The following is a 14,518-nucleotide window of genomic DNA, read 5'->3' on the forward strand; positions in this document are numbered from 1 at the left end:
TAGTGGCAGCCCCAACAGCTCCTCGGTGTCCTCAGTGTCTGGCAACTGCAGCAGTCCTTCTGGGTCTCTGGCAGTGTAGTGGGCTCCATCAGGTCCGGCTCCAGCAGCAGGGGGAGACGTCCTGCTCCTTCGTCAGCTCTGGCCCAACTGAGCTGGAGGGCCAGCCTTTTATATTTCCAGTTCCTGCCTCACCTCTGCTTCTGGCGAGGTAGCCGTGAGTATCCCAGTTCTTCCCACAAGGGGACAGTCATGGTTCTCTCCCTGTCCATCAGGGAGAGAGACCATGCCCCCTCGCTACACCCACCCACCTCAAGTCCAACCCCCACTCTCCAGGGCTTGTATGGTCCCCGTCCCCCAACCAGGAGAGACCATCCACATTTGCATTCTCCTTACCTGCCCTATTTTGTATGGTAAATGCAAACAGTTGAAGTGTGCGGTACCACCTCATTAGCCTCCCGTTAGTGTGTTTCATGGTCTGGAGCCACTTGAGGGGGCATGATCCTTGACCACAATGAAGGAGTCCCCCAGGAGGTAATACCGAAGGGCCTCCACTGCCCATTTAATTGCCAGGGCCTCCTTCTTGAAGGTTGAATAGTTGCATTCTCAGGGGAAGAGCTTCCAACTAATCTAAAGGACAAGGTGTTCCTCTCCTTCGAGGGTCTGAGAGAGGACAGCCCTGAGTCCCACTGCCGAGGCATCGGTCTGGGACCTATGATAGAAATTGGGGCACCACAAACCTATGATAGAAATTGGGGCTATAAAGCACTGGTTCATGGCAGAGATGGTCCTTTAGAGTTTTGAACACTTTGGCACACTCGGGGGACCAGGTGACATCTTGCAGTTGGTTCTTTGTTAGGGGTTCTGTCGGAGGGTGGCAATCGAGGCGAAGGTGGGGATGAAGCGGCAGTAGTAGCCCACCAACCCCAGCAATTGTCTCACTTGTTTCTTTATGGTCAGGGCAGTGTGCTCTTGAATGGGCTGAATGCACCTTCCCCCGTCCCAGGATGTACCCCAAGTAGGTGGTTTCCTAGTAGCTGATTCGGCACTTCTTGGGGTTGGCCGTCAGTCCCATGGCTCAGGGAGTTCATAGAACAGCCACCACCTAGTTCAGGTGCTCCTCCCAGTGATGGTGGTAGATCATGACATCATCCAGGTAGATGGCGGCGTACTCCAGGTGTGACTGGAGTAGGCGCTCCATCAGCTGCTGGAAGGTCGCGGGGACCCCATGAGTCCGAAAGGCATGTAGGTAAACTGGTAGAGCTGCTGTGAGTAGCAAAGGCCATCTTCTCCTTCAAGCTTAGGTCCAGCGGGATCTGCCAGTACCCCTTCGTCAAGTCTCGGGGGGTAATATAGCATGCTTCCCCTAAACAGTCGAGTAGTTCATCTACCCAGGGTATTGGGTATGCGTCGAACTTAGAAATGGTATTAACTCTCCAGAAATCAATACAGAATCAACGGGTCCCATCGGGCTTAGGCACAAGCACAATGCAGCTGCGCCACTCTCTTTGTGACCATTCTATGACCCCTAGCTCCAGCATCGCGTGCACTTCTTACTCCAACACATCCTGCAGGCGGTGTGGGAGGGGTCAGGGTTTTTCCAAAACTACCTCTCCCAGGGGGGTCCAGATGACATACTGGGCCAGCAGGATCTGTCCTGGTATCGCTGTGAATGTCCGGGGGAAGGCCTCCAACAGACATCTTGCTTGTTTTTGCTGCTCAGTGGTGGGGTTATTAGCAGACCCTCCCGCCCACACCAGGCCTTCAAGAGGTTTACATGATAGACCTGGGGCTTCTTCCATTGCTCCAGTTGGCAGACCTCATAAGTAACGGGGCCAACTTGGCGGATGATTCTGTAGGGGCCTTGCCACTGGGCTAGCAGTTTGGACTTCTCAAAGGGGAGCAACACAAGGACCCGGTCCCGGGTTCAAGGTCCGGGTTTGGGCCCCTTGGTTGTAGGTTTGGGCTTGGGCCCCCGAGCAGTCTGCAGGTTTTCCTTCGCTAGGTCGCTGGTTCATGTCAGGTTCTTATGGCATCCTCCTGCACCCCAAGCCCCTCATCCCTAGCCCCACCCCAGAGCCTGCACCCCCCAGCTGGAGCCCTCACCCCCTCCTGCACCCCAACCAGGGCCGGCTCCAGGATTTTGGCCGCCCCAAGCAGCCAAAAAAAAAAAAAAAAAGCCGCGATTGCGATCTGCGGCGACAATTCGGCGGGAGGTCCTTCGCTCCGAGCGGGAGTGAGGGACTGTCTGCCGAATTGCCACCGAATAGCTGGACCTGCCACCCCTCTCCAGAGCAGCCGCCCCAAGCACCTGCTTGCCAGGCTGGTGCCTGGAGCCGGCCCTGACCCCAACCCTCAATTTTGTGAACATTCCTGGCCCGCCATACAATTTCCATACCCAGATGTGGCCCTCAGGCCAAAAAGTTTGCCCACCCCTGCTTTAGTCCAAAGCAGACGGCAAAGATTTCCAAAAGGATCTCACAAACCAGGGTAACTGGGCAACAAAATGGCAGATGAAATTTAATGTTGATAAGTGCTAAGTAATGCACATTGGAAAACATAATTCCAACTATACAGACGAAACAATGGGGTCTAAATTAGCTGTTACCACTCCAAAAAGAGCTCTTGAAGTCCTTGTGGATAGTTCTCTATAAGCATCCACTCAGTGTGCAGTGTCAGTCAAAAAAGCTAGCAATGGTACAGGCCATTAGGAAAAGGATAGATAATAAAACAAAGTATCATAATACCACTGTATAAATCTATTGTGTGCCCACAACTGGAACTCTGTGTGCAGTTCTGGTTGCTCCATCTCAAAAAAGATATATTAGAATTGGGAAAAGTGCAGAGAAGTGCAACAAAAATGATTAGGGGTATGGAACAACTTCCATTGGAAGAAAGATTAAAAAGACTTGGACTGCTCAGCTTAAAAAAGAGACAGCTAAAGGGGGGATATGGCAGAGGTCTATACAATCATGAATAGTATGGAGAAAAAGTGTTATTTACCCCTTCACATAACACAAGAACAAGGGATCACTCAATGAAATTAAAAGGCAGCAGGTTTAAAACAAACAATAGGAAGTACTTCTTCCCACAATGCAAAGTCAACCGGGAGCACATTTTGCCATGGGATGTTGTGAAGGCCAAAAGTATAACTGGGTTCAAAAAATAGAATTAGATAAATTCATGGAGGATAGGTCCATCAATGGCTATTAGCAAGGACAGTCAGGGAAGCAACCCTGTGCTCTGAGTGGCCCTAAACCCCCAACTGCCAGAAATTTGGACTGGACAACAGAGGATGGATCACTCCATATTGTCTTCTTCTGTTCAGTTCCTTGAAAGCATCTGGCACTAGCCAGGATACTAGACTAGATGGACTGTTGGTCTGGCCATGGCCATTCTTATGTTCCAAAATAGTGGGAGTTTCACCTCTGAGTTGGTAGTAAAAGAAACAATTCAGGAGAGCAGGCCTACCATTTCTTGTTTTGTTGGACTAAATATTTTCATTAATTTTAAAATAAAATGACTTGGTGTCCAACAATTTAAAACGACTCCTTTCTACCCACACACCATTGTTAAATTCACACTGGCGTTAAAATGTAGTAAGATAGTAAATCAGTCCCCTAGAGAGTCTCTCTGTAAGGCAGAAGGACCTAGAGTTGGGACAGAGGGCCGCCCTGGGGGGGGGGGGGGGCAAGTGGGGCAATTTGCCCTGGGCCCCACAGGGGCCCCCATGAGAGTTTTTCGGGGTCCCCGGAGCAGGGTCTTTAACTCGCTCCGGGGGCCCCAGAAAACTCTCGCAGGGCCCGGGCCCCCAGAGCTTCTTCCGCTCCGGGTCTTCAGCGGCAATTCAGCGGCGGGGGGTCCTTCCGCTCCGGGACCCGCAGCTGAAGTGCCCTGAAGACCCGCGGTGGGAGGGTTCTTCCGCCCCAAGACCCGCCGCCGAAGACCCTAGGCCCCCTGAATCCTCTGGGTGGTCCTGCAGAGGGATTGCCACTGGGAGAACTCTAGGAATAGCCTAGCTCAGGGGGAAGTTTAGGCTGAGGTTTATTGTTCTTAAACTAAGAAGGGAGGAAAACGGAAGGCTGGGGAGGAGAGTTCTGGCCACTAAGCCAATGTTTGTGTGCTGTGTTTAGAATAGGATGGGGACTTAGACACTAATTCTGGCAGCATTTCAATGTAATCCAGCGGTTCTCAAACTTCATTGCACTGCTACCCCCTTCTGACAACAAAAATTACTACATGACCCGAGGAGGGGGGATGGAAACCAAAGCCCGAGCCCCACTGCCCTGGGTGGGGCTCAAGCTTCAACTGTGACCCCAGGCGGTGGGTCTCAGGCTTCGGCCCTGGGTGGTGGGGCTCGAGCTTCAGCCCTGGACCCCAGCGAGTCTAACACCAGCCCTGGCATTCCCATTAAAATGGGGTCCCAACCCGTCGTTTGAGAACCGCTGATATAATCTTTACAAAATATATGTGTGAACTGAATGCAGTTGATGAGATGTGAGTGTGGCTCAGCAGAAGGATAAAGATGTCTTCAGTGACAAGATATTATGTTCAATACAAACATTGGTCTGGCAATCTTGCCAGAGTCACTCTTTTTTGGCACCATGCCTCAGTCAGCTAGAAATCCTCCTGGGAATTATGGTTGTGGAGCTGCCCCCTCCAGCAAGCTTCAGGGTACCAAGGGCACAAAGTGGCCCATAAGGATTAAGAGTCAGAACAGAGCCTCCAGGCAAAATTCTCCTCTCCAATTCTCAGGGTGGATCTTTTCTCTGGGGTGTCTCTATTGTTACTCTGCAATTCTGCATGTGGGATGTGTACAGAATAGGCAAAGAGAGAGAGAGACCTGCAGTGCAAATAAAGGAGGAGAATATTTGAGTGAACTTGCACCAAAGAATCATGCTAAATAATAGAGACTTAACATGATGACTTTCTTCCTTCTTGCACTGTGATAGAATGGGAACTTGCAAAGGATCTAAGAGGAGCATTATCTTTTTTTATGCTCATTTTACCTCGCTAAAAATTGTATATAAAGTGGTGCTTCCTTATTTAGTTTAAAATGTATTTTCTTCAGTGCTTCCTTTCCAATTAAAAATTGGTGCATTGCAGCAGAAGATTTTCACTGAACAGATGTGAAGAAGCCCCTGGTAATTTCTCTGCATTGACTCATGGAAAATGTATCACTTTCTCAATGAACAAAACATGTAATTTTCTCAAGCCGAAGACATTATGATTTTTAGTTTAGTTATGTTTGTAGAATGTTTTGGGAAACAGCTGCTAAGACAAGGTTTGGAGGAGGACCCTTATACAATTGCTCTTTGGCACAGCTGGTTCCTGAGAAGGCTACTTTCCTTAGAACTAAATAGCACACAGGAGTGATTACAGAGAAATTGTTTGAAAAAGTAAGCCACTGATATATATAAGTGCAATATAATTCAATTTAGCACCTGGGGGAAGGGATTCATATCAAACATTAGTACTAAAGTTGGTCAAAATTATTCTGACACAATGTTTTTCTGCTGGAAAATGCTGATTTGATTAAATCCAAACATTTCATGGGAACATATCGAATGCATTGGAATTTTCAATGAAAAATCTATCAAAATGATTCATTTTAACCTTATTGAAATATTTCATTTTGACTTTATTATATTTTTGATTTGTTATATTACAATTTATAATACAAAAGTCAAATCATTTCAATTGTTATGTCATGTCATAATATAATGTGTATAATATATATACATATGTATAATATAATGACGACGTGACATAATATAGTAGTCAAGTCGAGAAAGTCAAAACTAAATGTTTCTACCTTATCTAAGTTATTTCAACCTTATCAAAGCAATTTTTGAAAACGTCAAAATGAAATGTCATTTCAGTTTTTCCCAAATGAAATTTCAAAATTTTGTTATGTGGTAAAGTTCAAAATTTTTGATTATTTATTTATTTGTTTGTTTATTTATTATTGTTCCAATTGAGAATAAAAAAAATCAGAATGTTGGCATATTCCATGGGTGGGAAATCTTGGCTCTGGCCAGCTCTAACTAGCACTGTGACACAAAACTTTAGAGTTGAGAATTTAGAGGGGAAAAAAGAATGAAGAAGCTCACCCAAAACTCCTTAAAGTTAACAGGAAATCAGAATCTTTCCCATTATCATAGAATATCAGGGTTGGAAGGGACCTCAGAAGGTTATCTAGTCCAACCCACTGCTCAAAGCAGGCCCAATCCCCAAACAGATTTTTGCCCTAGAACCCTAAATGGCCCCCTCAAGAATTGAGCTTACAAGCCTGGGTTTAGCAGGCCAATGCTCAAACCACTGAGCTATCCCTCCTCTTAACATGGAGACTACTTAATGCCTTTGCTAATTAGGTCACAGAAGGCATTCATACCCCTGAACTGAAAAGGAAGTGGTAGTGGAGCTCAAGAATATTTATAATACTGACACTATCAAACTAAACTGGTGTATGCTACTCAGACCTGATAGACCTTTCACTGTAAATGGATTGCTATTTTCCTCCTTGACTACTGAGGAGAATTCTCACTGCTACCTGTAATTAGCCTTCACACAATACATACCTTTGTTTATTTGTTTTATTTCAAATTTTCCACACATTTGTAAAAATTCAAATATGCAACCAGATTTCCACAATGGCAACAGGTAAATGAACTATGATTAGGCATTGCCTGCTGAAAAGTAGTGACTCTAGTCCATTGAATGACATAATTCACTCCAGTGTTAGAGATTCATACTCACTGTACCTGATAAGTATCAGCTGATCTGGGTTTTTATGAGTTTTAGCCAAATTTACCATCCATGCAGATTTGTGAGCTTTGGGTTGCAGATTCACCCAACCCAAACAAAATTAAGACAAATATTTATTTGAAACCATGTAAGGCGAGTTTCATAGCACTCCTTTCTGCCCTCCTCTCAACAGAGTTGGACTTCCTTTTAGCCATCTGTTGGAGGACCATGAAATCAGCCTTCTACCTGCACGGTCAGTAACTCCCCTTAAGAGAAGATGTCTGGGCCACTTTCCACTTCATCTTGCCTCTTCAGAGAATGTCTACCCTGCAATTAAAAACCTGCAGCTGGCTCATGCCAGCTGACTTGAGCTCACAGGGCTCAGGTTGTGGGGCTCTTTAACTGCAGCATAGACGTTCAATCTCGGGCTGGAGCCTGGGGTCTAGGACTGTGTGAGGTGGGAGAGTCCAGGAGCTCAAAATCCTAGCCCAATCCCAAACATCTATCACCTGAATTGATCTGTCTTCAGCTGTCATTAAGACTGCGCCGATCACAACACGTCCGCCATTCTTCTCGCATTCTTCCCTTTCTTCTCCACGTTCATCCGAAACGTTTTACAATGTCATCTTCCCATCTTCTTGGAGACCGACCAGGTGGTCTTTTCTGTTCTCGGGGGTACCACTCAGTAATGATTATAATCTATACTGTAATTAATCAACCCTGCAGCCTGAGCCCCGCGAACCTGAGTCAGCTGGCATGGGCCAGCCGCAGGTGTCTAACTGGAATGTAGACCTACCCTTAGAGGCCAGCCAATAGGTCTGCTCCCCCATCAAGTATCATCAGGAAGTCAGAGAGCTACCCCTGTCCCATTCTGTAGCACCAAGAGCAGGACATGCTGCTTTAACTGTGCTACTGACAGAGCTCAAAGCCCTTTATCTCACTCCTGGGATAAGAGACCCAAGAGTGCATCACCATGGCAATAACTATAGTGAGGCAAAAGACCTTGAGAAGTGGTAACAGGAGGAGCAGAATGGATTTTAAGGGTTGCAAGCAGCATTCCTATTACAGTGAACATAGGGTTGGTGGTTAAGGCTAACCAACCTTCCAGACAGCTGGAGAGAGGGATCATCTAGCTGAGTTGTAGGGTGGAGATATAAGTGTGTATACCTGTTATAGGGTGTCACAAGGTCTGCACAGGTCTCTGCTCTCTCGAGCCTATGCCCTGTGTTGGCTGGTTAAAAAAATAGTCCTCGCACTTCACCCTTCAAGTCTTCAGTGCTTCACCTTTGTGTCTTTATTTACAGTACAACAGTGCAACCCCACCTTGTTCCCCCAACAGTTATCCACATTTAGACCCGCCCCAGGGTCTGCTGGCCCATGAGGCTCCTTTCCTGGGGTGGGGAGACAGAGCCCTCCTGTCTCCCCCCTGGCTAGCCTCCTGAGTGAGCTTTCCTCAGGGCTTTTATAGCCCTCCTTTACTCAGCCCAGCTGCTGGCATTCAACTCAAGTCATTGCTGTGAGTCAGCCCTCATTAGGGCCTGCAGCTGGGCCTTCTGCTAGGTGCCCGAGCCCCTGCACTTGGACTCCTTACCAAAAAGCAGGGCTTAGCCAGCATTTTAGCAGGGCATTCAAGGGGTTTACCCCTGCCCTGCCACATATGGTGACCAGATAGTGTGAAAAATTGGGACACTTTTTGGGGTGGGAGGAGAGTATAGTTGCCTATATAAGACAAAGCCCCTAATATCAGGAAGGACCTGATATTATCGGGATGTCTGGTCACCCTAATCTGTTATCTGTATTGATCTACAGCCTTTCTTCTTGGTATTGTGTCTAACAGATGAGTGGTGCATTTATTTTAAATTATGTTATTTTATTTTTAATAAATTCTCAGAGATTAACAAATAATGGAGATCTGTAAATTATAGGTGATTATTAATATACTGATAGACTCAACTTTAATTATCCAATCCCATTCAAGTTAACCGAGAGAATTAAATAAAAATCATCCTGTTGTGGTCAATTTCAAGCACTTTATCAAGAAAAAGCACAAATTTAATCTTACATTAACAAATTTTGTTATTCTCATCATAGTAAAAAGAGTAAACAAGTAATAAGTAAATACATAGTGAAGCCAGTTAAATAACTAGAAAATGAATGTAGCAGAAGCTTAAAGGAACATTTTTCTGTTTACTATACCAGTAAGGATTACAATAAATTATGAAAAATCCAATTAGACACAGAACAGTTTTCAAACTTTTTATCTGTACAGATAAATCCACATTTCAAGAACAATTCATTACAAGAATAAAGTTTCTGTAAACCAACCCATACAATATAAAACAGTACAGTGAAGCCCCTTCAAAGCAAACCAAGCAGAGAAAGAAGTAGCAGAGAGAAAGAACATGAGCGTTATATTGTCAAAGATACTTAATAAAAATGGTACTTTTACTCTTGTGAAAGACGGTGACTTAAATAAGATTAAAAGGAAGGGTTAGCTTCCTAAAACAGTGAGAGTTGGGGTGAAGTTTGGACAGCATCAATGGAATTAGTTTGAATTTTTGCAAAAATTCTGCAAGTGGTAATTGAAATGAAAAGCTAACCAAATTTGAAAAAAATAAATACATTGCAAGTTAGGTAACAAAGCTACCTGTTTGGCCTATTTACATCACCTACAAACTCTTTAGAGATTTTGCACCCAATTAAGGGCCTGTCAACTTCAGAATTGAAGCAAGTCTTCACTTGATTAAGTTCAGATGCTCCTTAAGCAAGCAGCGAAATGGAAGGAGAAGGCAAGTTACAAATTTGCTATATTATACACCCCTCTGCCCCATCTATCAAAATTCTCAGATTTTCTATTACCCCTTCATTTAAAAAATACATTGATCTGATTTTCTTTTTAAATAACAAAGATTTTAGAGATATAAAAGAGATTTAAGTCCCCGGTCCTGCAAGCTGTTCTGCACAGGCAGACCCATTTTATCAGCAAGGAACCTTAGTCAAGCCAATGGGGGCTCCACAAGAGGGCAAGGTTCTGTCTGCATGGACCCGCTTGCAGCACTGGGGCTGTAGGCATTCTTGTGAAGGGAGGAGCCTAATAACCCAGTATGAATTTTAGGCTTTGATCCTGCAGTTTAATTTAATTCATATGAGTAAGCCCATTGCCATCGAAGAGACTACTCGTGGGAGTAAAATTACACATATAGTTTAGCTGTCTGATTCCACTGATTCCAGTGGCAGCAGGATCAGTTTGTGTTTGAAGGTGTTTAAGGGGTTTTTCACTGCCTCGCTATTAAACTTTTTTTCAGTTCTATCAGAAAAGTTCCAAGCAAGTTCCCACATCCATGGTCTTTGGTCAGAAGTTGATTTAGGAATGATCACATATCATCTGCTGGAATGGAACCAAAAGAGGTTCCACATGGACCAGGCTCCAGGTTAAATCTCTGAATGGCCCAATCAATGCCTGACTCCCACGAAGGGCCCCAGAGACTCCAAGGTGAGGGAGAAGCTACCATCTGTCCCTCTGTGAGTGTCTCCCTCCCTTGTTGCTGGGGCTGTCCCTCTTCGCTTCTGGGCCCATGATGTTGAAGCAGGTGGGTGGCCTTTAGGAATGTTCATACATCTGCTTCAATGAACACCTGAGAGCAAAAGAGATCCCCAGGTTTTAAATATCTGTGGCTTAGGAGCCGCTAAGGTCAGGAATCATCTTTTTGTTCTGTGTTTGCAGAACTTCTAGCACAACGAGGGGTTGGTTCATGACTACGGCTCTGAGGCACATTAATACAGAAAATAAATTATAATACTAGGACTCCAGAAGTATTTCAATTCAGGTTATTTTTCTTTAACTGAATGATACATTAGCCTTTTCTGGCCTCAATCCTGCCCCCATGTCAACATGAAGAACAGCCAAGAGGAAAAGAGTTCATAGATAGCAATACCTGTATCAAAACTGGCCCATCATTATTTCTGGAAGAGGCAAAATTAAACACACTGTAAAATGGAACCGTAGGGAATATTTAGGGACAGGTCCACATACCAAATGATGACATACAAAGATGTGTCTGATTTCACATCGTCACAAAAAGTGTGTGTATTGAAAAGTCATCCAAAGAGACTGACATGATTGTTTCATTGGATATGAGTGCACGGTGCAGTTTAAATCCATGATGATGGTTTTATCGTAATGCCGTACACTGGTGTAAGGTCAGTCCTGTATCTTTGTCTCTACTATGGAAAAGGATCCCATAGAATCTGTCTGATCTATTTGTGCTACCCGTGCTGATTACAGCACAATCAAACACAATAAAGCATGAACAGTCTATTCAGTAGCTTTCCCATATGTTTTTTAAAATATCACTTTGCCAGACACCTGGAAAAAAAGTCAAGATGACAGGGTATTACACTTCGGGAGAAAGCCTCCATATTCTTGGGGATCTGGATTCTCCTACTCCATAGAAGCAAGATTGGATCTGTTTTTCGATACACAATATTACCCCAACCTTTAACAGAAAGGATTCTCTCCATATCAAGAAAAAATTGCTATAAACTGTAGCAAATTACTGTATAAGTCCAACATTACATTAGCTGTGAAAATCTGCATTTCCAGTGCTTGCTAGAATATTTAAATGCAGTATGATATTGGTCAATATTCAACAATATTATATTGATCAGTATTCAACATCCAAAAACATTTAATCCTGGCTGCTAGAGTTCTGGTACTTATTGGAGATAAGATGGGCCACAAATACCCTGACATATGAGCTCCAAACACCTGCTCTGACCACAGATACACTGAGGAGTATGATTTCACATTGGGTAAAATTCTAGCCCCACAGAAGCCAATGGGAGTTTAGCCATTGACATCAACACAGCCATGCATTATTCTTAGACAAACTCTTACTTCATCAAGAATTTTATCCTCAGAACCCTTTAAACTGAATTTCTTAATGGGAAGCTCTTTGAATTAGTGGCTGTGTCTTTTGTGTGTGTATGTACAGTGCCTAACACGTTGTTAATGCTACCAGAAACAAATAACAACAACAACAACAATGTGGGTATTCATACGATTTTTCCACTTTCTGGGATGCGGCTCTTAGTGCTACACCATCAGCCTCCTTTTCTCCTCCTCCCACCCCGTTTTCTATTAGTAATCATAATACCCTAGTTCCAGCTGTAGAATTACATGAGGACTGGGTTTTCAGGTTAAAAGGAGGCTGTTTACTAAAAGCTGGCTCGGTAGGAGCTTGCACTTGTGGGTGCCAGCTTGCTGATAAAGGCTGAGCGTCTGTTGACTCAGGCAGCAGGCATGTTTAAGCTACACAAATATTGATGAGCATAGATGCTATAAATGAGAAGGTGTAGGAATGTAAGCCTGGCTTGACATAAGTAATTAAATATGGGGGAAGCCTCATTTTTTGGAAGACAGGATTAGAGAGGGAAATTGATCAGCAGACTAAAGATGGAATATTTGTGGTAACTAAGATAAATAAATGTGTCAGTAGGCTAAGAGAGAATGTCTGACTAGTTCAGATAACAAGGGGAACACCCAAGGAATCATTTACTATGAACAAGATAAGTCAGGAATGTAAAGATGCGGTAAAGAGTAGGTTGAGCATGGACAAGGCATGAACAGAGCATGCTGTCCAGGGATGGTTCCAACACAATAACCAAGCCAATATAAAAATGCATGATGCAATGTATAGTAAATGCAATGAGAAGTGTAAATGTATGTAAAGGGAGAGGGTTTCTCTGTAACTTTAGATCAGTGATGTACCCTGCATCCACCCCTGGTGTTTGAGTTTGATCAACTCAGCACAGTATTGCTGTGCCACATAGAAATACCAGAATGACAAAATTTGGAGTTGAACTAAGTTCTTGGGAAGCTGAGTGGAAAGAGGTCTCAGAGGGAATGGCAACATAGTGGAGCCATGACTCAGAGGCCCCCAAAGTATTGCCTGGCTTGCAGAAATATTGGGTAGTTTTGGATGGCCCTTGGTAACTAACACTTACCTATGGGAAGGGAAGATGCACTTGCTCTCCTGGACTTTCTCTAGCAGTATTTGGAATGTCTGCAAAATTGAGAGAAGGAATGAAGACTCTTTCTGGTTCCTAATCTGGTTCCTTGATGGGTTGATTGGGAATTAACTCACGTGCCCCTAAGGGAGATTTTAAAAAGTGCCAATGGGGGAAGATAATAAAGGAATTGTGTCATGTTGTGTTTGATTTATTGTAGCCAGTTACTTTAGAGGAAGGTGCATTTGAAATAAAACAGTCAAGGGAGACAGTATGGCCTAAAGGATTGTTCTCTAGACAGGGAATTGTGAGACCTCAGTTCTAGCCCTGGCTCTTCCACTGGCCTGCTGGATGATGTTGGGCAAATTGCTTCAGCTCTCAGAGATTCAGTTACCTCCTCTGTAAAATGAGAATAAGGATCCTGACCTCCCTTATAAAGCACTTTGAGAGCTACCACTGTAAAGTTCTATAGAACAGCTGGTGGTGTTAGCATTATGCAAATAATGCTTCCTCATTAATTATTTATGGACGAGACATCTGTCTGTTATATAGTTTTCTATTGTTGTCTATATCTCTTTATATACAACATAGGGCTTTACATAATAAATCGTTCCTCAAACATTTCTCCAAAATTGGGAGGCCTCTTTTGCTGTTTCTGTACCTGAAGGCCTCCATCCCCTACCTCGTCAGCCACACTGCCTGGCATAGGAAGTACAGGACAGATCTAACAAAGGGGGCCTTTGGGGATTTTCCGACTTTGTTAAGACTTCCAGATGATGAGATAACAAGGTTGTGCTCACGCTAAAGGGCTAGTTGCCTTGGTAACATCTTGAACATGTCCATGAACCTCAAGGTGAACCTGTCTTTGGGGCTGGACCCTGCAGTATGCTACAGAGACCTAGTGTGCTCAAAGGCTTTTCTGTCACAAGCAGTTTTATAATTTAGGGGAGTCTTCCTGGCTAAGTGTTATGATAGTTCCCAAAATGAGTGACTGCAGTAGCAAGATCAGGAGAAAAAGAATTAACAAAAGAGGAAAAAAACATCAGTTTAAAGGGGCCTAAACGCCAAGCCATTCAGAAGTAAATGTTTTCTTCCCTTCCACTGAATATTCAGCAACAAGTAGCTCTGATGTAATAGATAGGCCTAAAAAACCATAGCCTGCAGGTTCAATTGTGCTAGTCAAATCACTTATCTATTGTGTAAGCCTGTCAGGTTTGTTTTGGCTTCTTTTAGCCAATGCAGACATGACAGGCACACACAACCCATCACAAAATTGACTAGGATAATTGACACCCTTAAAATAACCTACCTGTTGTCACAGGCCAAACCGTATTGAATCAGTCTAAATACTCTGGAATAGGCTAGGACCACATAAAAATGTCACCCACTTCATTCTGTGAAGGCACGTATCACTCTTGATATGGAAGGGTAGATTCTTGGCCTCACTCTACCCGCTTTGTGACTTTCAGGCAGCGCAAAGAGAGCAGAGACTATCTGCTGGGGATTCCTGATGTGTGTGGGAATCCTCAGTCAACACAGAATCAGCGTGGTTGCCTCCTACACCACCTTACCCTGCAGCCTTTGGTGCAGGCGCTATGTCAGAGGCAGAGTGGGATGAGAGAGGTAGGCATGAGGAGCTCAATGTACTCCAGCATTGCCCAGCTAGGGGACCATGAAAGCTGGCATAGTTTAAAACAGGCCCCAGGAAGCTCCAACCGGTGTAGGACATGCCCAAGGCTGGAGCTAAGGCGGAACAACCCCTCAT

This window comes from Trachemys scripta, chromosome 4 (genome assembly GCF_013100865.1).
Source record: "Trachemys scripta elegans isolate TJP31775 chromosome 4, CAS_Tse_1.0, whole genome shotgun sequence".
Taxonomy (NCBI): Eukaryota; Metazoa; Chordata; order Testudines; family Emydidae; genus Trachemys; species Trachemys scripta.